Here is a 27,076-nt window from a genome sequence, read left to right as displayed (position 1 = left end):
GTTTTCCTCATCCACTCCCTTCCTGTAAGCCATTTTACTGTGGACCACCTCTCAGCCTTTTTCAGAACACTGTTCAACCATGAATTGTTGGTTTCCACTATTGCTGATTACCATCTGGGTTTATCAGCTACGTTTCAGTTATCCTGTTACCTTCAGTTTTGTTCTTCACTTGTCTTCTCCACATGAATATGAGGTTTTGCAGTCACACATTGCACTGTCTCCAGTAAAAGACATTTCTTTCAAGTGTCAGATTGAAATCTGGGCACTTCTCTGGGTCTCCCTCCTTCTTAAAGTGGAGCATGTATGACCCTTGATGTTGCCTCAGATCTTGGAGAGTATTTCACTATATGTTTTGTGTGGATTTACTTTTCAAACAGCCAGTGTGTTTTCCTTCTACAACGGGACAGGTTTGTCATTGTTTGTCCATCTGAGTTGAAGTAAGACACAAATTTTACTGTCTAATTGTGCCTTAACCACACTACACATTTTGGCTTTTTGACCATTTGTTGGTCATGTAGAAAATTCTCCCATCTCTGTTATAACTGAAGTCTCTTTTGCCTTTCCTTCTCTTTTCTTCTGGGCAAAGAATATACTCTGGTTGAGACATGATATAGATGTGCCCTTATGGAGCCTCTGCTTCCCTTTCAATCACCTTCCCTGAAGGGAGCTAATCCAAGTTTAATATCTGCATCAGCCATTCTACCATTTCACTTTGGGATTCTAGCTATGCTGTGTCAAGAGGTGAGGTATTATCTTAAAAGTCAACATTTTCCTCACCTGAAAATATATTTCCAGTGAAGACACATCTCTTTGCCTTCTCATCTATCCCTTCCACTTTTGGTTTACTTGCTTCTTGCCTTGTATAACATTGAAGTTATTTTGAGTTCAAATGCTTAGGGGTAGCTACTGTGCAATAAAGGTTGTGTTACCCTCCTGTTGGGTGAGAGCTCTTGTTACATGATGATCTCATCATTTGCACTAACAAAGTTCATGTTAAGTGTGTTTTATAGATGAGAGATAGCTCAAGTCTAGTGGCATGCAAATCATATCAATAGATGTTCAAAGTAATCAAGCTTTTCTGTGTTTGGAGGTGAACTTTCATTGGAACTTTTAATTTCTTGTGACATCATATTTGGACAACACCTCATTTTTAATTTAAAGTTGTCCTTAGGCAACACCCCATTACTTTTGAAGTAATATTTTCACAAACAGAACCTCATTCAAGTTGTAATCTCATTCCCAGACAACACTACATTCTAGTTATAATTTAATTTTCAAACAGTGTAGTATTCCATTTGCAATGTCATTATAATTCCTAGACAGCATTGTATTGTGGTTGTGATATCATGTGCAGACAACATTGTGTTTTAGTTGAAATGCTGTTATCAGACTGTTGTATTCTGCTTGTAATGTTATTTTCATACAACACCTTACTTGAATTGTCATTCTTAGACAATGTTTTATAGTTCTGATATTCTTCTGAGACAACAGTAAAGTAATACATATTAAAAACTTGTGATGTTGCATTTGTCATCATTAAGTTTAGATTATCATAAGAAACTGACTAATTTATACTTTTTGTATGTCATACATGTGAAATTAGGACTGTTTTCCTCTTTTATCACAAATGTAAAGTCAAATCGTCTGATTCTGTATTTATGTTAATTAAGAATTTTATAAGATAAAAGGGTTCTTACAGTATGTCATTCAACAGTGTTTAAGCACGTGTGTTAGACACACCAATGATAATTTTACAGTATTTTTTATGTTTGAAGTGAGGAATGTTATTAGAGTTAACTTAAAATCAAATTACAATATATAAAGCTTTTACAAGTATAGATTTAGGTAAACTATATGTTGTCTCTTAAGAAAAATCAAACTTGAAATGTTTAAATCCATAACACTTGATTGATTCTGTTATATCTTAGGTCAGTGAACTGTTCAAAACATTTGAAGACAAAGAGAAGTACATCTCTGAGCTGAGGTCAGAATACACATCATGTTATAATGATGTGTATGACAAATTGGTAATTTGAAGTTTCTGATGTGATTTTTAAGTTTATTATGAAATTTTATGAGCTGCTGATAAGTTTGTACATCTCACCTCAGTATTTAATGTACAGTAGGTTTTATAATAAAAAATAAGTGGTTATTCTGTGTCTTGTTAATAATAAAGTATTGTAAATAGCTATTGTATGATGATATGCTCATATACATACATTAACAGTTCAAAATATAGATATCACATAGTCACAGAAACATAAGGGTTCAAAACCTAATCCATGTTTAATTATATTACTTACTAAAAAACAACAAGAAACTTCTGTAAAGAAATAATACAAAAATGCCTGAAATATAAAAAAAGGTAACTGTAGTGAGTTTTTTAATTTTATAAAGGTCCATGTTGAATATTCAGACAAGAAAGTATTTAGGTTATTTATAACTACTAGCCCCTAATTAATGCTTTCCCCCATTATTTTGTGTTACAGCAATAGTAATCCAATGTATGATCCACATATAATACCACATACTTTTATTAGTGTTGAAATCAACAAATCACGTATTAATTAGGGGAAACATAGTAATTACATTAAACCTTAAAAGTGATTTCAAAATAATGGAATATTACTAAGAGGGAAATAATTAGGAAACAAAAGTAAGAAGAAACTTTGAACTGTTTTAATATATCTTACAAAGTGGGTAACAGCAACAAACTTTAAGCCAGATAGGACACTGTTACAGAGTAGTATAGTAGCAATAAGCTCTGAGTTTCTTATGAAACAACACAATAACAGAGTATTATAGTAACAGCAAGCTCTGAACATTTTATAAAACACAGTAGGAAAGTGGCATAGCAGAGCAACTCTGAGCTATTTTGAAACAACACAGTAGGAAAATGATGTAGTTGCAGGAAACTGAGCTTCAATGAAACAACACAATAACAGAATAATATAGTAGCAGCAAGCTCAGATATTCTTATGAACCAAAGCAATAACAGAGTAGTTAGTAGAAACAAGGTCTGAATCGTTTAATTACAATCTTGGTAAATACATAGCATGGGCATTCTCTAAATATGTAACATCAGCCAGCTCATTCATCAAAGACTCTTTTAATTTCAAGTCTAATCTAAATCAACTTAATCATAAAGCCTTAATGGCCAGTTTCGATGTTATATCCCTCTTTACAGAAGTTCCAACCACTGAAGCCTGCAAGATAGCCTTAGAACTCTATATCCGAGACCCTAACCCAACTATAGAAATTCCCAGTAACCAGTTAGCAACCCTCATAGAATTCACCACGATAAAGACCAACTTCATGTTCAACAACCAAAACTATATACAAACAAATGGCCTAAGCATGGGCAACCCAGTATCACCAGTTCTAGCCAATATTTTTATGACACAAGTTGAAACACAAGCAATTAACACAGCATTACATCCACCACTATACTGGTACAGATATGTAGATGACACGGTTATGGATTCAAATCTACAGAACACATACTTAATTTTTCAATCACATTAACTCTATACATCCCAACATTAACTTCACATGTGAACAGGAAGAAAGCAATCAAATATCATTTCTTAACCTCAAAATTACAAGAACTGACACACAATTCAAAACAGAAATCCACCAAAAAATCACCCATACTGGACTATACATTCCTTGGGACTCAGCACATGAAACAAAACAAAACTCAACATACTAAGAAACCAAATAAACACAGCCATAAAACTATGCTCACCAGATAAAATTAACGATGAATTAGACAAAATAAAACAATACTTCATCAACATCAATAAGTTTCCTCCACAAACCGTAGAAAACATTATACGCACACACCTAGACAAAAGCAAAATCAACCACCAACTAAAGTAAATACAGCTCACGAATCAAAACCACGAAACCATATACTGCTGTATACCATATATTCCTGACATCAGCAAACAAATAACCAACATTTGGCAAAATTAGTAACAAAATATGACATTCCAGTTAATACCAAATTTATTCAAAACCAGGCACAAAACTGAGGTCTATACTATGTAAAACTACACTGACAAACACAACACCAACATTATTTATAGAATACAATGTGATAACTGCCACGACTTCTATATTGGAGAAACAAGTAGGAAAATGGAAACCAGATTCAAAGAACATAAAAGTCACCTTCACACGCGTTTGAACACTGCAAGTCAAATAAACACAACATAACCATAGAAAACACTCAAATACTAAATAAAGAAACAAACATAAACAAACATAAAATTAAAGAAGCCTTACTTATACAACAACTTAAACCCAAAATAAACCAATATAAAGGAACGCCTTTATACCTATATTAATATAATAAAATAAATAAAATTATATATTGAAACATCTAATACCGCCCTCTACATTTCGACACACAGTTACACAACCCCTTTCAAACATGTGGTCAGCTTCCGGTCAGTTACCTCTTTCTTTGTGAACCTGACGATGACCGAAGAAGGTCGAAACGTTGTTCGCTCTTCTATGTAAAATATTTTCTCAACCCAAAACGAGCCGTTTTTGCATATAAATTTCTCAACAAGTGGGTTTCTCGACATCACTGATTAAGGTTTGCTATAAATGATTATATATATATATATATATGTCTAATTTTTTTTATTAATTATTAGTTTTAGTTGTTACTAATAGTGCTTTCTTGATCTTGAATCTGTTAAAATCAATGTATGTTATTCCAGAAATGCCTTGTAACTGAAAGAGAAGAAATGAGGACCAAGGTAAGCAAAATGATTTTTGTAGATAGCCAGTTATATAAACATTTTAGAAAAAAATAAGCCAAAAAACATTGGGAAGTTAATTTACATAAATACTTTAGCATTTTTTAAAAATCAATTTGAAAATTATCATACTTCTGTTAGTGTCAATTCAAACTTACTGGTGAGATACTAAATGAAATTTTTCTTAAGATTTGTTTGTTTTAGTCTTAGTTTATATCTGTATATTTTTCAGGGAGATAAAATATATATTGTTGGGTATGTATTACTAATTGAAGAAAAGCATTTATAATAAAAATTGGTATATTACATTTGTTGATAAAAACTCAGTAAATTAGGAAAATAGCTGTACATGTTCATTATTATTATAATGTACATGTACATTATAATATTGTATTTATTTTTTCACAATATGACATAGCCCAGCATGGCCAGGTGGTTAAGGTACTCAACTCATAATCCAAGGATTGCAGGTTCGAATCCCCATCACACCAAAGTTGCTTGCCCTTTCAGCCATGGGGGTTATATAATGTGATGGTCAGTTCCACTATTCATTGGTAAAAGAGTAGCCCAAGAGCTGGCAGTGGGTGATGATGACTAGCTAACTTCCCTCTAGTTTTACACTGCTAAATTAGGGATGGTGAGCACAGATAGCCCTCATGTAGCTTTGCACGAAATTCAAAACAAACCAATATGGCATAGAATCTTGCCCACAGATTTTGTCTGAGATTAAGAGAATGACAAAAAATTTGTTAAAGCAATCCGTTAATAAAATAAAAATAGCTAATTGTCTACTAATTTAATGATAAAGCTATCTCTGTTTAGTCACAAAAATCATTAAAGGTGTGAAACATTTATTGCTTCAATTGTCTATATGTATTTTCTTTTAGTTTTGTCATGTTAAAAATGTTTTTAGCATTATGACTTCTGGGAATTTTGGTTTAAATGAAACCTTAAAAATAGTTTTAATACACTTCTCTAGTATGTTTGGCTTCCTTCTGTATGTTGAAGTATATATCATGTCACTGTTTTGGTGATGATTTAGCATTACATGAGATGCAAAGTAGTAAAATAGAAAAAAAATAAAATTTGTTAAGGTGGCATTTTAATTATAAATAAATATATTGATTGGTCATTTTAACCTACAACTGACTGAAAGTTAGGTGCTTAGCAAGATTTATTTTGACATTGATTGTAATTGAATTTTAATTTTTTAAATAAAATTTCAAAACAGCCATGTTTGCAGAATTTTGTAGTTTTTATCTCTGAATTTGTTGCCATACTGAAACTAATATTCCTGTCAATTTTGAGTAATGCAAATATTGCTTCTTTTCATGTTGAAGTATTTCCAAATCTCAATTTTTTTGTAGTATAGATCTGGATTTTGGAGCAGATGAGCCAAGTTTGAATCCATGTGATAACACAAAATATTCCTTGCACTGTTAGCTAAGAGCATAGTTTGGATAGTGGATTGTATGGTGCTGCTGGCTGGTTGCCTTCCCTCTGGTCAGTAGTTCAAAATTGGGGATGGTGGTAACTTTAGTAGCTTTGCCATGAATCCAAAATTCAAATATATATTTATTTTGTGAAAAATTAAAGTAAACTGGGATAATAGTTTATTTCATGCCTGGGTTAATCAGTAAAAATCACATTTTTCTCCTTAAGTTAGTTTTTGTAATTCAGGTTAACATCAAAATTTTTGTGTGGCATAAACTATTGAACTGTTAGTTTGTGTTTTTAGCTATCCAAATTGCATGAAGAGAACAGTTCGCTACTTGGAAAGCATATTGCTCGTGCTCAGCAGCTACAGAATGAAGAAATAAATCTTCCTAACACTGTCGAGGTATGTAAATTATTTTCTTTTACACTTTATAAGGTTTTTGGTGATGCGAAGTATGTCTACAGTCCTTTTTTTTCATGTTATTATTTGGTTTTTGGCTTAATCTGAAATTTGGCTGTGTAAAATGTTATGTTCACCAATTGTCAATTAAGGGCTTTTGCTTACATAGTATAAATATATACTGTGTTATTGTTGTTGGGCATAGGAATCTTGTACATTAGCTGTCTGTGACCTGTTGGCAGTAAATTCAAAAAAGATAAACAAACAGCACTCACTTCACATGTTTTCAAACCAGGTTCTTTACATTATAGATGATCATAGGCATATCATAAACACTACGTAGCTCTTTTCTTCTCATCAGAAATCTACTTAGGCCTATTTAATTGCTTTAGAATTTTAGTTGATAAGCCAAACTATTTTCCTTGGTTACTATCTCCAAACTATTTGAGCATAGTTTACTTATGTTTCATTGAATTAACATGGTTGTGTCCTATACCTCTAAAATTGTTTGCTCATTTTTTTGTATTTAAACCTACTTCCAAAAAATGTGTACTTTTTGTAAAAGTCCATACAGGCAGGTTCAGGTACTTTAGAACTATCTTTGAAATAAACTGTAATACCATTATTCTCATTCTAGTATATATATACATATTAGGCCTGTGTAAATCGTTAAGCCGTCCTTCTCTTTCCAAACTTTCCTTGAATGTGACTGTAGTTTGTTTCTTGTGTATTCTTCTTTGTTTTTTGTCTATTTTTCTGCTTATCTCACACTATTTACATGTTTAATTACTTATTTGTCTGCTCACTGTGTCCTAGGCATCAATAAATTTCATGCTTGTTCGATAATCTCAATATTAATGAGGTATAGGCATGCAACTAAACTTGTCATAATATTTACTTTAAAATAATTTCTTCTAGTTCTCTTTTTAGTTTTTCACTACATAGAACAGAGACTGTTCTTAGTTCATACACAAAATTTGCTCCAACATTTGCAGTCCTTCTGATTGGTTTCAATACAGAACCTGTAGATCTGAAGACACAATGCTTACCTCATTATTCTTTCACTGCTAATCTTGCACCTTTGAATATGAGGTCTGTTCAAAAAATACGCGGACTGTTTGAATTGCGCGGCTCCAGTTGGTTCCAGGGGAATCCGCTTGGTGTCGCTAGGTTTGCACAGATCAGCTGATTACAACGCCATTTCCCGATTGCAGATATCTTCATTTGTGTATTAGCTACACGGTTTTAAGTGAAGTGCAATTTCTTAGTTTGGCAGATTTCAGAATGAATGACCTGAAGGAGTAACGACTTGCTGTGAAATTTTGTGTTAAACTTGGAAAATCTGCGACTGAAACTTTTGCTATGCTTAACACGGCTTACGGTGATGTTGCTATGAAGCGTACGGCATGTTTCAAGTGGCATGAACGTTTTAAGGATGGTCGACAGTCCATTGAAGATGATGAGCGTCCTAGACGTCCTTCCACGTCAACTGACGACTCACACGTCAACAAAATCAACACCCTGGTGCGGGCAAATCGACGTCTGACTGTCAGGGAGCTTGCTGAAGAGTGTGGGATATCAGTTGGATCTTGTTATGAGGTTTTGACCGAAAAATTGAAGATGCACCACATTGCTGCGAAATTTGTGCCTCAGAACTTGTGAGTTTGTACTTCCCCCCTACTCACCTGACCTTGCTCCTTGCGATTTTTTCTTGTTCCCCAAACTCAAAAGAGCCTTAAAAGGAAGAAGATTTGAGATGATTCCTGAGATTAAGGCAAATGCGATGAAGGAGCTGGAGGACATTACAAAAGAAGCGTACCAGGACTGTTTCAACAAGTGGAAACACCGTTGGGATAAGTGTGTGCGTTGGGGAGGAGAGCACTTTGAAGGGGTCCCAGACATGTAACTTCTAAATAAAGTACATTTTGTTTTATGATGTCAGTCCGCGTATTTTTTGAACAGCCCTCTTATATGGAAGTAGTTGATGGTTTGTCTTGATGATGAACTCTCCTGTATAGATAGTTCTGGAACTTCTAGATGGCAAATATGATGACTAGACACTCTACTTCAATCATGAAATAGTTCTCATTATTTAACAGCTTTTTACTTACATGTTACTAGAAATAGTCTGTTTTTCTCTGTTTTTGTAAGAGTACTGCCTCAATTCCAATGTCTGAAGCATGAGTCTGGACAGTTAATAGTTTGTTGAAGTCTGGCATTCAAAGAATTAACACACTTCCAGCATGTTCTTAATTTCTAAAATGCCACTTCACCTTGTGCAAGCTTTTCTTGGTCAGGTTGGTCAATGATGCAGTAATTTCAGTATGATTTGGAATGAATTTTTTGTAGTATCCTGTTAACCCTGGAAGGATCTTTCTTGCTGTTTGTTCATCGAAGCTGGTGTATCTTGTATATGGATTATCCTTTCCTTTTCCATGGCTGTCTGTTGGTCCCCCACTTTGTGTCCAATGAACTCCGGCATACAGTATCCAATGTAGCACTTTGATTGTCTGATGGTTATGCCTGAACAGCTCTCTGAGTCTCTTCAGGTGGTCTTTCCATCTTGCAGTGTATATCAGAAATCATCCACATAGAGTTTGATGCTGGTGTTGTTGTACAACACCCTCCTTATCAGGTGCTTCAATGTTGTTGCTGAGTTGATTAACCCAAGTGCCATCCACTTAAATTAGTAACACCTCTCTGGTGTTACAAATGCTTTCTTGTCTTCAGATCCCATCTCCATCAGGATTTGCCAGTAAACTTCACTGAAGTCAATTTTTGAATATAATCTGACCCCATCTAGTTTTCCCATGATAGCCCCCAGGCTGCCCATAGGTTTGGAGTTGAACTTCATCACAAGATTTAGCTTTGAAAAGTCTGTGCAGGAATAGTTTGATCCATCCCTCTTTTCCTTACAATTACAACTGATAAATGACAAGTTGAATTTGAAGGCTTGATGTTTCCAGTTTCCAACATTGCCTCAAGTTTCTGTTTTATCAGGTATTTCATTGCATAATAGACCCTCACTCTAACTCAATCCATCCTTGTGGTGTTAATCTTGTATTGCATAATGCTTATCTTTCCTGGTTTATCCATTTAGATATCTGTACGCTAACACAGTAGTTCTTGTAACTCTTTTTTTTTTCTCCTTGCCAGTCAGTTCTTCACAGATGCTGGCATCTTTATATGTCTCATCTCCATCTAGCTGTCTTAGGTTTGACATGTCCTCATCTTCTAAGACAGAGTCACTGTGATGACCACACCTACAACATTCATTGTATTTTGTTGGGTTTTTTTCAATAGCTGTACCCATTAGGTCTTCTCTCCCCAAATACTTCTTCAACAGATTGGCATGGTATATCTTGGTCCTCACATTCACCTTGTAATCCATTCTATTGAATGCTTCTTGTATTTCAAAAGGTATTTTCTGATGTAAAGTGATTTTGTTGTTATCTGTGGGCAACGGAACTAAGACCTTTCTGCTCAACCTTGAAATGTTGATCCTTATCCTTCTTGTTATAGAAATGTTTCTGATTGTCTCAAACTGCATAGAAGCTCCAAGGTGAAAATCTTCTTACTTGCTTGTGAGAATTTTCAATAAACATATAATATTGCCTGCAAGTACCTGTCTTAGTCACATGGTCTCACTTGGTACATCTTTTTTTAACTTGCTTTTTTAAAACTATTGACTTGTTTGTAAAATCCATTACATTTAGAAATGTACAGGATGGTAAAGAGCTGCCAAGTATTGATGAGTCTATAAAATTTTGCATAATTTTTGAAATAAGCTGGGTTCCTCTGTCACTCAAGATGTTTCTCCGAATGCCTACTCTGCAAAATATCTCCAGGCGGGCTTCTACTATTCTTTCTATTTCCATTCCATTTTTGCCAGTAATGTTGCTTCTAGGTAACATGTTCTGTAGTCAAATTCTGTCAGCACATACCACTTACCCTTGTCAGCCACAGACACTAGTGGCCTTATCAAGTCCATAACTGCTCTGCGTAACAACTCTTCTCTGAGAGGCATCTCTTAAATGGAACTGTGGATACCTTTTCTCTAGGTATTGACCTTTAGTAGATGTCACATGACCAGCAGAATCTACTCTCATTTCTGTTGACTCCAGGCTAATGGAAGTTATCGTGACTCTGTCTGCAGTTTTTTTGTCCCTAAGTGTCCTTCTCCAATTTTTTCATGACTGAACTTCATCACTTGAATCTGGTATTCTGTTGGTACTGTGATCTGTTTAATTTCTTCAGTATAACAGGATTGGTGGATTCGATATATCTCTCCCTTTCAGTTCCCTATTCTTTAAGTATCTTTCTTTGTCTTGTGCTTGATCTTCTCCCAGATATTGTCCCAAAGTTTCAACAGTGAAGGGTCTTTCTTCTGTGCTTTCTTTAGGTCCTACAAATTTACATTTGGGATGTCAACTTTTGACACATGCAGGGGCTGAATGTCTTGCTTTCTTTTCTTTTCTTGAACTCAAGTGGAAACAGCAGATGCTTCATCAATCTTCTTTCTGTCTAGTTCCTTGAAATTTCTGTTACCTGGTATGTTTCACATTACCAAGTCACATGTCAGTTCCTTAGTACACATGGCCTTGAGATCTCCTACATAAAATGGAGGATCTACCCTAATTTTTGCTGTGGAAAACTTTTTCACTGTCTAATCAGTTAGTACACATAAACATATCTTGCCTGTAATCTAATCATCTGATACTAGACTGGTTCTCTTTGCTGTACTATTGCACCCAGTGTTTTGCAGGACCTTCACTTCTTTGTCCCTAACATAACCTTCACTTATTGGCATATTATAATTTTTTGACACATCTTAATATTTTACATATTCCTATCACTATTGCCACTGTTGATCCATTTTCTAACTTGAGCCGACCACTAGTTATGTACTGATCAATCATACTTCCTTGTATTGAATCTGGCGAGTAGACTTGATTCTCTTTCTTCTGGCAGCAACATCCAAAGTGCCAGTTTTACTCTTTACTGGTAATGGACTTGCACTCATTTGTAATGTGATCCATTTTATAACAAACATAGCATCTTTTCTCTTGTTTGTCTGTTAACCTACTGTTATCTTTGGTAGTACAATTGCTTTTGTTCAGCCATCACTGGTTTCAAATTTAATTGAATATTCTTGAACTTGCCAGTTATATCACCTCCATGGACTTGCATATACTGTACTTCTAGCTTGATCATCTCATCTACATATTTTAGTGCTCTGTTCTTTCAAAATGGTGACACATTGGTTGAGAACGTATTTATGAACTGTTCTCAGTCCACCAGTCCCTCAAACTATTTTCACACATGGCCATGCCAATCAGTCTGGAGAGATATTATTACAAATGCTCAAAAAACTGAAATACAGTTTTTTCAGTGTCTGATTTGACTACTCTGAACTTCTAATGAAAACCTTCTTTTGTAAATTCATATTGCTTCAGTAAAGTTCACCTTTAAATTGTCATAGTCCATGGCATCTTCTTACATCATTCCTGCATATACTTGTAGGCCCTTTCTTGTGAGACAGACTGCTCAGTCACCTTTGTCCCACTTCTGACTCTTGATGAATCTTTCATATAACTCCAGGAAAGTATCCATGCCATATTTATGTTCATTAAATTTGAGCAGTTTAGGTTACCTGGATTCGACTCCATTGTCATTCTTGTCAATTGGACAAGTTTCACTATTTTTTCTTGTGCTGTTATTCTTTAAGTTTTGTTATTTCTGTTTGTGCTGTTATTCTCTAAGTTTTGCTATTTCTGTTTGTGCTGTTATTCTCTAAGTTTTGCTATTTCTGTTTGTGCTGTTATTCTCTAAGTTTCACTATTTCTGTTTGTGCTGTTATTCTCTAAGTTTCACTATTTCTGTTTGTGCTGTTATTCTCTAAGTTTCGCTATTTCTGTTTGTGCTGTTATTCTCTAAGTTTTGTTATTTCTGTTTGTGCTGTTATTTTTTCTCTTTCTAGTTTCTCCTCTCTCCCTTTAATTTTTTCAAATTATGCTCTTAATTTTCTCTATGTATTTTCAGTCTTTGCTTTCTCTCACTTTCTTCATTCCCATTTTGTGTTTTCATTTTCTTTATTTCCATCCTCTTCATCTCTTATCTTCTCCTTTATGTCTTTTCGTGTTTTCCTCTGAGTCTTGCTTCCTCTTGTTTATGTCTATGCTATTCTGTCTCTCTAATTCTTGTTGTTTAACAAATACTCATAATTCACTGTTTTTTAAACCAAGATAAGATTCTTTGTCTACCCATTTATCAATGTTGACGTGGTTATACAGCATAATTGTAATCACTACACTATTTTTGTTACTCGTGGTGACGAGAAACCCACCTAAAGTAAAAATGTATTCTCGAGATAGCTGGTATATATTTTTGTTACTACTACAGTTGTGTACATACAGGCCTACTTATTTCCTCTGTCATTAACATTTATTGCTGTTTACCACTATATAATCGTGGCTCTGACTCCAGTTGTCAGATGTTATGTTTGCCAGTATTCAATTAAAGGCTTTTACTTATTCTTCTTAATAGTATAAATATATACTGTGTTGTTGTTAGGCTTAAGATTCTTGTATGGTAGATTGCTCTAGCTTCTTGATAGTAAATTTAATAACAGTAAACAAACAGCACTTACCTCACTTTTTTTCAAAGTGATATGTATATATATATATTTGTAACTACTTAAACATATGTACAACAAATTATTTACACTATAGATGATTGTAAATGTACCTTAAACACTATATAATTCTCTTCTTGTTTCTAAACGTCTACTTGGTCTATTCAGTTGCTTTAAAATTTCAGATGAGAAGTCAAAGTCATCAGCCTATAAACACATGGCATTACATACATGGAGGTAACAATGTTTTGAGCCTGGCTGAAATCTCTTACCTTTCAGTATTGTCTAAATCTACAAGCACAGTTCAATCATGAAAAGTGAGTTTTGATGTACCAGTGATTATATTATCCAACTTCTCCTAAGGAGTATTCAATAAAGACTTGATCATCTTAATATCTAAGATTCATTTTGTTGGTATTACAAACTGAAATTTGGCCTCTCCTTCATGTAGGTCAGTTGCTTGCATTAATTTTTGAATATATGGCATGATGGCTGATGCTTTGGAAATTATTTTCAGCAGTGATCCAGCTCTTTGTATGCCATCCCTGGCTGCAAGCTGTAGCATGTGGAAAAAAAACAAAAAAAAAACAGTGGTCATATCAGGAAGAAATTAAGATATGTTGTATGTTGATTTAGATTCATTCAAACGTTTCTCTTCTGAGTAAGTGTCTGCAGTTGAGTTATCACATTTTTTCATGCTAGGTAGTGTTTTCACCTCAAGTTCAGGCAAGCAGAAAGGCTTGATCATGTTAAATCATTATCAGATGTATATATGAAACCTTGTTGACATGCCAGAATGACTCTTTGCATTTTCCAGTCAAGTTGCAATAAAGATAACTTTTTATTGGACTTCAACAAACCTGCTGTCAATCAACATTGTGGACAGATGCTTGCAACCAGGAAGAATATTCTGAGAATCCAAGAAAGTCTTTGACTCCATAGATGAGAAGGTTTGTAGTGTATTGGCAATAAAATTGATGAGTTTGTTAGTGATGTGCTTCTGACAAGGATGTGTTGGTCAATTCTGTAGAATACCCTGCTGTTGTAGGCTGCTTCACCTGGGCAGAAGTACGAGAGCCAGATATAGATTTCGGTAGCTGTGCCTCATGATTATGCTTGAAATACAGTAACATATCGCAGTTATACAGTATAGAATATAATTTATAATAATAAATACATACAGTGGTACCTCTGTTGTTGAACGACTCCCTTCTCGAACAATTCGGTTTTTGAACATATTGTTTGAGAAAAAAATGTCTCAGTTGTCGAACATAAACTCGGTTCTCGAACCAAGCTGTTGTGGCCCGAACCCCAAAATAACCCGACTGATGACTCGAACGACCCTTCGACCATTTTCAGCCCACGTCAAGCTCACCCAAAACATTTTACCCTCACCTGTCACTCAGTCCACACCCCCACTAAAATCTGCTGTGAACGTTTTTGTTTTTCTTTTTGTTGTTTTTCTAAATATTCTTATTAAATAAGCCACCATGAGGTCAAAGAAGGATAATGAAAGCAACAAACCAAAAAGAAAAGTTGTTAGAGCCACAATAGAGGTGAAAAAAGATCTCATAGCAAAGTTTGAGAGTGGTGTTCGTGTGTCTGACCTTGCTACACAGTTTGGTATGGTGAAGTTTACAGTCTGCAACATATTGAAAAATAAAGAGGTCTCATCAAAGGAGCTGATGTTGCAAAAGGAGTGACAGTGCTTACAAAACAAAGATCACAAACAGTGGAAGAGGTAGAAAACCTGTTGTTGATTTGGGTAAACGAAAAACAGTTAGCTGGCGATAGCATTTCTGAGACCATCATTTGTAAGAAAGCAAAGCAGTTGCATGCTGACTTCCTGAAAAACACCCCTGATACAAGTGATGCCTTTAAGGTTAGTGGGGGGTGGTTTGAAAAATTTAGGAAGAGAAGTGGCATACATTGTGTGGTGAGACATGGGGAGGGTGCCAGTTCTAACAAAGATGCTGCTGATAAATTTGTTGGGGAATTTAAGGACTATGTAGAAGCTGAGGGTTTTATTCCCCAACAAGTTCAACTGTGATGAGACAGGCCTCTTTTGGAAGAAAATGCCAAAGAGGACCTACGTCACCAAGGAGGAGAAGTCACTGCTAGGACACAAGCCAGTGAAGGACAGGCTAACTCTATTGTTATGTAGTAATACAAGTGGGGACTTAAAACTTAAGCCTTTGCTTGTGTACCATTCTGAGAACTCAAGGGTTTTTAAGAAAAATAATGTCCTGAAAAGTAAACTAAATGTCATGTGAAGGGCTAATAGTAAAGCACAGGTAACCAGGCAATTTTTTATGGAGTGGGTCCATGAAGTGTTTGCTCCAAGTGTAAAGAATTACCTCATGGTAAAACAGTTTCCATTCAAGGCCCTACTTGTTATGGACATTGCACCTGCTCACCCACCAGTCTTGGAGGACGGATTGGTGGAGGAGTACAGTTTCATTACGGTGAAGCTCTTGCCCCCTAACACGACTTCTCTCATTCAGCCCATGGACCAGCAGGTCATATCAAACTTTAAGAAACTCTACACCAAAGCACTATTTTAAAGGTGCTTTGAAGTGACCTCTGACACAGAGTTAAGTCTCAGAGAGTTCTGGAAAAATCACTTTAATATTCTCCATTGTTTGAGGATCACAGTCAAAGCCTGGAGGGAAGTGTCTTTGAGTACCATGAACTCAGCCTGGAAGAAATTGTAGCCAGACTCAGTAGCAGGTAGAGACTTTGAAGGCTTTGAGGCTGAGCCTGTTGCAGAGGATATTGTCTCACTAGGCAAGTGTATGGGCTTAAGTGTGAGTAGTGATGATGTGGAGGAGTTGGTGGAAGACCACAACACTGAGCTCATTATGGAAGAACTCCAAGACCTTCAGAAGGAGCAGCAACAGAAGGCAACTGAGGAAGTGTTTTCAGATGAGGAGAAGGGAAGGGAGGATGTTTGTAGTTCACTAATCAAGGAAATGTGTGGAAAATGAGAGAGTTACAAAGTTTTGTGGAAAAATTTCACCCTGACAAAGCTGTAGCAAACTGCAGCAAAACCTTTTCAATGACAATGCCATGTCTTACTTCAGAAACATTTTAAAATGCAGGCAGAAACAAACATCATTAGACAAGTTTTTAGTGAAAAGTAGGTCCAGTGATTCTCAAGCAGGTTGTAGTGGTGCAAAGAGACAGAAAAGAGAAAGAACCACAGAAGGAGAGTTACCTGACATTTTTATGGAAGGTGACTCCCCTTTCAAACAATAATAACCATCCTACTCTCCACGTTACTCACCACCTTTCACTCACACCATCAGCTCTCTTCAGAACAGGTAAAAGGCAGTTAAATTTTCATTTATTATTTTTTTATTGTGTTTATAGTTTTTGTAGTTGACATTATGCATGTAAGTATCATTATACAGGTATAAATAAGCAATATTTTTACATTAAATGCTTCATAATGCTTAGTATTTGGAGTTCTGTAATGGATTAATTTAATTTACAGTATTTCTTATGGGAAAAATTGATTCGGTTTTCGAACAGCTTTCTGGAATGGATTAAGTTCGAGAACCGAGGTACCACTATATTTATTTATTAGTTATAATATAGAATATAGTTTATAATAAAAATAATTAAAACATATATTACTAAATATATGAAAATAAAAATTTATAGTTTAACAAGCATGAGAAATTTAATTTACCAATTCTTTGATGGATTGCTTAGGCAATTATTCATGTCTCCACAACAGGCAGTTGCCATCCATTCTACAAAGTTTCATCATTAATTTACCTATATTGTGTGTTGTATATTTTACACAGGGTATAGTTCATGTGAACAAAAATAATAATGAAAAAAGGCTTGTCTCCAAATGTGTAAGCAAGTTAGAAGTGTATTTTTCTTGAAGTAGAAGTAGTTCATTCACAGTATTTACACTTTGCCTTAATGTGACTAGATTTAGCAGTATGAAATACTTACGTACAACTGAAGACTGTGTTATTGCCATCTCACATTCTCTCATATGACTTAACTGGATTAATAACCACGTGATACAATAATTTTTAAGGTAGTTGGGAACTGTTGACATGTTACAATGCTTTGTGTAAGTTACATTCAAAATATTATTGCACCTCTTTTTGTTCATGTTATATCAGTTAGTATAGCATATAAATGTAGCTAATAATCCATATTTTAATAGTATATAAGTTTTAATTTCTTACTTTTATTTGGCAATATTTAAAAAAAAATCCTTAATTTCTCTTAGTGTGAGACATACAACATTTTTCTTGAGGCATCCCCTCTTCTCTACTTTATTTACCAAGTATAAAATTTAACATAAATTACTCGTTATAATATTGTCATCATCAGAAAAAGTATGCCTTTTATAGCCTTCAGTTTTGTTTGGTTACATAGCCATCAAATAGAAAATCAGACCCCTCTTGTCACATCCTTTCTTTCCTGGTTTGTCAATAGTTCTTTCTAATGTTCAATAGTATATCTTTATAACCAAAAAGCCAAGGTTTACATCTATCAAATGGCATATTATGTTGCATTGTTTTCTGTATAGAAAAGTGTTAATTTATTTTTCAATACAAACTAAGTTTATACTCAGGTAGAAATTAACATATTTTAGATATAATAAAGACAATCTAAAATTTTGATGAGTACAAAAGTTGACATTTACAGTATTAAGCATTCACTAAATCATTCAGCAGATATGAATACTATATCATTGACAACAGGAAGACAAACGAAAGTCAATTTTTTGACTGTCTTTACAGAGTTTGCAGCAAAAGTAGTAATATTTCTCACCAAGACTTGCTTCACTTGTATGTTTTGTGGCAGTCAGATAACTATTAACTGATATGTGTGTTTACTTGTGCATTACGTTATGGTAATTAATCCCTGTCTATCAGCTGCCAGAGTCAATTAAATGTGCTGTTGTTTCTCTTGTTCAGTTTGTTACTAATTTAGATTTTTGCTGCTGCTTCAACACATATTCTTATATACATTTCTCTTTTGTATTGATGACTAACTCTCAGTATGTTAGAAAATCAAAAACTGTATAATAATGAGTAATTTACCTTAAATTGTTTACTTCTTGAAGAGGTTGTAAAGAAAGTAAAGAAGAGTGAAGACCTAGATGGAGCAAATGTCACAATTTTCTTCTTAGGAAAGATTGAGGACTTTTTATTAATAGTACCTTATAAAAACAAGAACTTAAATCTTGTATTAAAATTTGATTTATTAGCTCTGTTTTGATGCCAAGTTTAGTTATACACATTGATAATAAAATAGACTAAATTTGAAATGTAGCACTGTAAAAGGTTGTGACATGCACACTTTGACCTACCTGATGCACAAGGGTGACTGACTGGGGCCTTATTTATTACTTGCAGGTTGTTTAATAAACTGTTTCAATAAAAAATTAATCTTTAGTATGTAATATGAAGTAAGTTGAGTAAGGCATACCTTTCAAAAATTAATATCTTGATTACTGGATTTTTTTCCTACCTTAATTCTTATCTCTACCTGCTTCAGATGTTGATGTTTCATTTACATTTCTTAAGTGTATAATCTTATACATTTTGTTCCATTCCTCAGTAGCTCAGCAATAAGTCTCAGAGCTTATAAGTCTATAAACCTTATTTTGATATCAGTGTTGGGCAAAGCACAAACAGTCGATTCTGTTTAATAACAAAAAATATTATTGTCTAGTATGCTGGTAATTATGTTGTAATAACTAAGGAACTGGGGAACATGACTACTTTGTGATGAACTGATGACAATATGTTAAGGCTATCAGCTACACTTATTTCTCGGCACGAGGTATTTATATAGATGTGTGAGTGTATTGTATATTGTATGTTAATGCATCAAACTGGCTGCAAGGTTTGCCTGAATATGTCTACTCCTCACTCATCTAAAGCATTTAGGAAATTACTTTTGATTGCCTTTAAAGTTCCTTCTATGTTCTAAGTGAATTTGGAATAGGTTTTACTTCATTATTCATAAATTATTAGTTTCTCATAATTTTGATTGTTTACTTTGTTTGTTTCTTTATCCTAATGAGAGTAAGTTTCCACTATTCTGTATTTAGCTTTGAGCCTCTTTCTACTGATAAGATATTTGTTTGCTAACCTTGAAAATATTATCAAGCTTTTTGGAATTAGCAGGTTTCTGTCACTTATCCAGAGTAATATTAATAGAGTTGTATTAAATTCTGCTGTTTTTTTAATTTTTTAATTATTGTGTTACTTCATGTGATTACATTAGCTATGTGACACAACTTTCAGTGGAAACAAACAAATAAACCATTATCCTTTCCTAACTCTGCACTGTGCTATTATCAGTATCCATACGCATGCATATAGCAATCCAACTTAATCTCAAAATAAGACTCATAAGTAACATTTAGCATTTTTTTCATATCTATACATATGTGTATGTAAAACACTATGTAACAAAATTTTTACTTTTTCTTGTTTTGGGCAGAAAGTGTTATTTACCAATTGTTTATGACTAAAGTAAATGGAAAAGATCTGTTTTTCCCTTCAAACTTTACTTTTGTGACCTGGGTAGTGAAATTTTCAAATTTACTCATTTTCCAGAACATATCGGAGAGATTCAGTGCTGAGTAGCTGATGGAGAATTTTCATAAACTTACAAGAATTTTCAAGAACTTTCTAGAATGTTGTAGAACTTAAGATAATTTTCAAGTATCTTTTAGAATTTTCTAGAACTTTCCATAGTAATATATATACACAGGGGCTCACCACTTCAGTTTTGTTCTAGCTGTATAATTGAACACATACACCTACCTGATTTTATCAGAGATGGTGTCAAGAAACCACAATCATTCTCCAGATGCATTCTGATATGTATGTGGCCAATTTATCAAGACAACAGTGAAAAGTACTCTCTGACAGCATCTGCTAAAATGTGTGAAGCCTACAAGGCATATATCGGCATGCCTGTTGGGGGCCAAGACAAACCCTGGGCACCTAATTTTACCTGCGAGCACTGCAAAAAAACTCTAGAAGGTAAGATGCACAATTTTTGCTTGCTTGAATAGTAAGATTTTGTATTATACAAATTTTAGACCTTTTAAAATGTGAATATCTTTTAATTTATGTTTTTTAATTTTCAATAGTATAGAAAACATATCACATATAAAATATTTTGCATGAACCTCTTACACATTAGTTGTAGAGAAAATAAATTAATTCTTCATAATAACAATTTTATTTTGCTCTTTTGCAGGATGGTACAGAGGGGAAAAGAGAGCCATGAAGTTTGCTATTCCAAGAATTTGGCATGAACCCACTGACCACACAAGTAATTGCTACTTATGCATGGTGGACCCTTCCAAATGTCGGGCTGGCAAGAATGCATCTGCTATCATGTATCTGGACCTTCCATCATCTGTCACCCCAGTGTAACACTGCTCTGGGCTCCTTGTACCCACTCTGCCAGAGAGAAAGCAACCATTCTCAGAAGAAAGTGGCAAATCAGAAGATGAGGTAGACATTGAAGATCCAGATTACAATTTCAGAGGTGCAGCTGGTGAGAGAAACCCCATACTACCCCAGCAAAAGAGATCTCAATGACTTGATCAGAGATCTTGGTCTAACAAACTCGAATGCCGAGCTTTTTACATCTAGGCTCAAGGAGTGGGATTTGTTAGATGAAAGTGTGCAAGTCAGAGGAAGCGTCACTGACATTTTTCAAGCTTCTTCACTCGTCAAGATGGGCTCTGCTTCTGCCACAATGTATCTGGTCTGTGCTTGGCAACTGGAAATGCCTGTAACCTGAACAAGTGGCTCCTCTTCATTGATAACTCATCCAGAAACCTCAAAGCTGTGCTGCTCCATAATGGGAATAAGTATTCATCCCTTCCCCTGGCTCATTTGGTGCACTTCAAAGAGGAATATAACAGTGTCAAGACCTTGCTAGAAGCCTTGAAGTATGATGAATATGGTTGGGCGGTTATCGGAAACTTCAAAATGGTGACATTCCTGATGGGTCTCCAAGGAGGCTTTACCAAGTTTCCCTGTTATCTTTGATTTTAGGACAGCAGGGACACTGCAGCACACTACAACAGGAAGCACTGGCCACAACAGACCTAGTTTTCTGTGGGTAGGCACAATGTTAGAAGCTGTTGTTTCCACCATTTCACATAAAATTTGGTCTTATGAAACAATTTATCACAGCTCTTGATAAGGAGTCTGCAGCCTTTAAGTACCTTCGAGACTTCTTCCCTAAGCTGTCTGAGGCAAAGGTCAAAGCTGGTGTCTTCATTCTGGAGTGCACATAATTCTCCAAAAAACTCAGTAGGAAAAAAAAAAGCTTGGATCAGCTTTGTCGCAGTGGTTTGGGGCTTCTTGGGCAATCACAAGACCAAAAATTATGTGGAACTGGTTGAGGCTTTGGTGAAGAACTACGGCAAAATGGGTTTCAAGATGTCCCTGAAAGTCCATATCCTTGATGCTCATCTTGATAAATTCAAAGAGAACATGGGAGCATACTCAGAGGAGCAGGGTGGATGCTTCCACCAAGATATACTGGGTTTTGAACACTGCTACCAAAGAGCATATTAGGAAAACATGATGGTAAACTATATTTGGGGGCTGATGTGAAAGTGATTTGCATTACAGTTGCAAATCTCGAAAAACTACTCACTTTTAAACATTTTTGTATAATTTTAGTATAAATACGTGTAAATCTTGATTCATATGTTGTTTTATATGTAAATGAAAATGTGAAAATTTGCTCGTTTTTACATAGAAAATAGGTTAATTTCTAAATTTCATTATCCAGATCATAAAAGCAAAGTTTGAAGGGAATAATGGTCATTTTCTGTACTTTTACAACATAAGCAATTAAGAAATAACACATACTATTCAGGAACAAAATTTGTGTTGCATAGGATTTATTCGTCATGTGACAGGATAACAAAAAATAAGCTCATTTCACATAAACAGAAGGCATCTATATCTCTATCAACCATAGCTTCAACTGCATTTTCTCATTATGAGCAGTAATCTGTTTCCTCCTTCAGGTTGAATTGAAGTAAATCGCATTTGACTCTTTCACTTGTCTAACCCATACAGTTATTTGGCCATTTCTACAGAACTGACCTTAATTGTGGTTGTTAGTTAGATAGGTTAAATGTATGTCACAGAGTTGCTGTGCAGTATTCTATTCAAGTGTATGACTTTTACAAATGAATTTTCTTTCAATCTGGTTTTCATATTTCAACTTGGGTTGTTTTTTTCTAATAGTATGTAGAAGACAGTTATACAGATATGTTGATATCAAGTTTTCACACTTCATCTTGTTGCTCAAAGTTCTGTACAAGTAATCATAAAACTCTCCGAGATAAAATGTTGAGATTCAACTTTTATATTTCAAATTGTTTGGTGTTCTGTACAAATGTTTGTTTGACATTCTCCTGGATAAAGTGTTGTAATTTGAATACAAAGTTTCATGTTGTGTTTATAGGAAATGTTCACATATGAAGTTTTGAAATATGAGTGGCAGACTCAATGTTGTGTTTCAGTACACTGTTTAGATGTTCATTGAACAACAACATCAACAAAATGGCCCAATGTAGTTAGTGTAGCTGATTTTAAAATAACTTTTAAATCTTGATGCAAAATACTGTTGAAAATTCAATCTTTTCTTTGCCAAATGCTATACCTCTAATTGCCAGACTAGTTTTGAAAGATAAAGGTTTCTTTATGCAGCTTATTATTTGAAATAATAAAGAATAAAAGCCACATTCAGCTTTGCTTCCTTCATAATATTTTCTTTTGCATTGGAAGGTAAGGAAATCCTTAAGTACTTTACAATAAGTAGCTGCTATTAGTTGACTTTTTATTGTGGTGAGATTGTAGATATTTTGAAAACTATTTATTAATTTCAGTTATTTGGAGGGAAAATTTGAACTGTATTTAGAAGTTGGTACTCAGTTAGACTGGTTATAGGATTATGACAATGACAACATATTTTAATTATATTTGTGCCATAAACATTTCCACTTATTTTGTGTGCATTGGAATGCAGTCATAACTTTTCATTTGTTATTTATCTCCATTCTGTTAGGAAATTTTGAGACATTATTTCCCACTAAGTGGCATAGTAAAGTCATGAGAATTTACATGTTAGTACAAGAAGAACTTGATGATGTTTTTGTTGTTGTTCATTGTTATTATTTATTTACTTATCATTTCTGCAACTTGCAGGAGATGCAGTTCCTGTATTTGAAGTTACAGGAAGACCTTATAACAGCTCTCATAGCAAAAGAAAAAATAGAGGAAGGGTTGAAGAGTGAAATTCTCTTTCTTAGAGATGAGATCATGGCAGAACAGAATGTTAAAGAGACAATGGAAGACACTCTAACTCAAGAAAATGACACTCTGCGAGAACAATTAAGTAAGCCTGATGCACTTTTTAAACAATGCTTGATGACTCACATACTTAATGTGAAAGCAAAGGAGAATACGTTATGTCAACCACACTACATCTGCCATATCTAGTGCTGAACAATGCCTTTCACTCAATACTAGGAATCTTCAAACTGCCTTGGTTACAACAGACATAATTGTGGACTAGGCACTATACATATTTTCAGTTATAATGAACATCTGTTACAGTGTGAATCATGTTAAGCAAATGTATTGTAACTATTAATGATTTAATTTATTTACAAATTAGAATTTTAGGTTTTGATTAATCCACAGTAGTATTTATTTATTATTCTTTTATTAGAATTAACTTTATTATCATTACTTCAGCAAAATAAAAATGTTCCAGAGGCTTTGTAATTTTGTTTCTCCCAAGCAAAAATGGATAGCGTAACACAGTCAAAATTTTAATGGTTCTGAGAATTAGCAAGTTATTCCTAACCTAAGGGCGATGTACCTTTGGTGATATAAAGTTGTTGTTTTTAACTCTTTAGCCAAAATACATCAATCCTTTTTGTTTTCTATGAGAGTCGTGTTTTCTCCACTTCCAACTCAGGGTTGTAAAATACATTTCAGTCTCTTCATTTATAACTGTACAGCTCTTTTATTTTCAGTTTTAACACAAGAGCTATAAAATATACAATAATAATCTGCAAGCATCATATCAGCTATGTTATTCTCACTGCATAACTTGATGGTTGCAAGTTAAGAACTTATAATTTTTACCATGTTTGTCTCATGACCAGTAACTCAAGATACATCATAATCATGAAGTTAGGTATGCTGCTGTCACTTTCTAACACTACATAGGAACTAGATAATTTTAACATTTTTGCAACCATCATAAAACTATATGTACTATAACTTTTAATATTGTAAGTGTATCTTAACAAGCTTTGGTAAGCTTTTCATAAACTTATGAGTTTTCTGTATAGAAAAAAAATCAGGTTTTTTTTAATCAAATATCTTTTCTAAATATTTGTCTGTGAAGTTATGAACTAGGAGAGTGACTGAGACCCTTACTACCATGAATTGTAATTTTCATGTTAAGATTATAAAATACTGTTAGTAACTTTCAGTTTTCATTTATGTAACCTTAGCTAAATGTATATCAGAAGTTCTTTTCAGCTAAGCTTTTTATATTTTTATTTTCTCTGCACTAACACTGTATATAGGTTTGATCCATTTGAGTGACATTTGACTGAGCCACAAAAAATACAAAAGGATAAATTACCATTTATTTTTATTTTCTAAAAAAACCTCATATCATTAATATCATATTTATTTTATAACCAAAGCTAATATTATTCAGATCTCCTGATCCTGTAGCTTTATTGCTTTACTATCACTTATATTAGTGCCAAAACAAATTATTACACTGGTAAGGTTTTACATAAACACATCATTGAGATACCAGCACACTCTGTTAAACTAAAACATACTGAATTGGCAAGAAGCATAAATGCTATTGAATTTTTTTTTTATTTACTTTTTCTTATCTATCCTAAAATGTTTGTAATTTTTATGTTTTAGTTACTTTTCTAACAACAAATATAAAATATTCATAAAAAATAATAAATTGAGTACTGATGTTTTTTTGGTTTTGGAGCCTCATTTTAAAATTAACCCTAGTTTATTTGTAAGGATGTTATTAGTACTCAATGTAATTTTTATTTAATTTGAATATGCAGCTTAGAACACAAAATATTAATGCATAAAATACACAGTGTTCTAAAACTATTATAATTTATTCGGCTTTCTAACTAAGCTATATGTTAAAGTAATTTCTTTATCTTTTCGAGGCAACTTCAGCAATAGCAAACCATTACACTGATGCAGTATAACTCAAAATTGATCATGCAAATGAGGCTAACATCACAAGAAAAGCAGTAAATTAATTTTTTTTATCATTATAAGTAATCCTATATACAGAGAGAATTATTGTCATTTTTAAAGACAACATGAACTATGAGGGACTTGGCAATTGAGTTTCACTTTATAGAATATACTTGTTAAAGGAAGAAAAACAGAAGTTATTCATTTTTGTTTTAATTTGGGGATATCTAATGTACAAGTGTGTGGTAACCCTTTATAAACTTATAAAATATAGGGGATGTGGAAAAAAATTCTAAAATTGGCAAATTGGACCAAAGAACTGTCACTTGATATGTTAAAAGTGTAGATGAAAATTTATTTTAATAGTTGTTTTAAATTAAGAAATTAAACTTTATGTAATATCAAAAGTTGAATTATAAACTACATTTTTCACCAGTTCTTTCAATAGACATTGATAATAATGTTTTGAATGTAACATTGTAAGAAGCTTGTGAAATGTGCACTGGGACATACTCATATATATAACATTGATGGTTGCAAGCAGAGTTTTTAATTTATTACTCTATTTTGTTTATTTTTGTGATTATTACTTTTTTATTATTTAGCTGATTTGCAGAGAATAAATTCAGAACTGGAACTGGAAAAAACAAAAAGAAGAGAAGTTGAACAAAAACTAAAAGAACTTGAATCTAAGTTTCTAGAGTCTCAAGAAGAGCAAGAGAAAAAAGTGACAGAGACTCAGATGAGTTTGGCTGAAGTTTCAATACTTAAAGTAAGTAGGACTATTGGATAGAGAAGTTTAAGGTAAGATTAACTGTGTTTGTTTTATAACTTATTTACATTAACAGATCTTTACTGCAGGAATGTAAAACATTTACTGATATCATCTTTATCTCAGTCACCTGTGAGATTAGTGGAAAACCATTGAGATCAGACATTGGAAAAGGGGATGAGCTTCCCTTGCATGTTAACTGCTTGAGATTAGACATATTTGAAAGTCTGTACAGCAACAGAAATAAAATCAGGCTATTCAGAAATAAATGTCAGTTTTGAACTGCAGTTTGGAAAAGTATAAACCAGAGTTGTAAAACATGCTTTAATCAAAGTGAGCACCATTTGCTTCAACACACTTTTACCAACATGTAACGATGCTGTTTATGCTTCTGCTACAGAAATCAGAGCTTCTGTGGTCAGTGAACTCCCTGAAGGTTTCTTCTGCAGCTGCCTGGTTCTGAAAGTGTTTATTGTTCAAACAGTTGTCAAAGTGCTTGAAAAATTGAAATCTATAGAGGAAAGGTTTGGGGTATAAAGTAAGGTAATTGAGGCAGAACCTGGATTCCCAGTTTGTTCAGTTTTTGGAGGATCATCCTTCACAGGTTTCCTAACATCAATTTTGTTGATTGTTAGTCATGCTCATTTATTTCTGGACAACCTAATAATAGCAGAACTAGCAATAATAGGAAAATTTAATTGTGTTATTTGTATAAAATTAGATCAAAGAAAAAAACCTTGTGACTAGGTTACTTTTAAATACCTT

At 33.8% G+C, this 27,076-nt stretch overlaps 1 pseudogene across 1 annotated transcript in view; it reads left to right on the top strand.

Moving 5' to 3' along the window:
• Positions 1-27,076, top strand: part of LOC143236239 (rab GTPase-binding effector protein 1-like) — a 78,021-nt pseudogene that overhangs the window by 31,889 nt on the left and 19,056 nt on the right. The window contains exons 12-16 of the transcript XR_013019515.1: positions 1,929-2,027; positions 4,734-4,772; positions 6,511-6,612; positions 23,482-23,671; positions 26,145-26,311. The product of XR_013019515.1 is annotated as a rab GTPase-binding effector protein 1-like (transcript). The remainder of the gene's footprint in view (positions 1-1,928; positions 2,028-4,733; positions 4,773-6,510; positions 6,613-23,481; positions 23,672-26,144; positions 26,312-27,076) is intronic.

The sequence above is a fragment of the Tachypleus tridentatus genome, chromosome 13, assembly GCF_004210375.1.
Source record: "Tachypleus tridentatus isolate NWPU-2018 chromosome 13, ASM421037v1, whole genome shotgun sequence".
Taxonomy (NCBI): domain Eukaryota; kingdom Metazoa; phylum Arthropoda; class Merostomata; order Xiphosura; family Limulidae; genus Tachypleus; species Tachypleus tridentatus.
The sequence above is the reverse complement of the archived record's forward strand: the minus strand, read 5'-3'. Positions and strand labels throughout refer to the sequence as shown.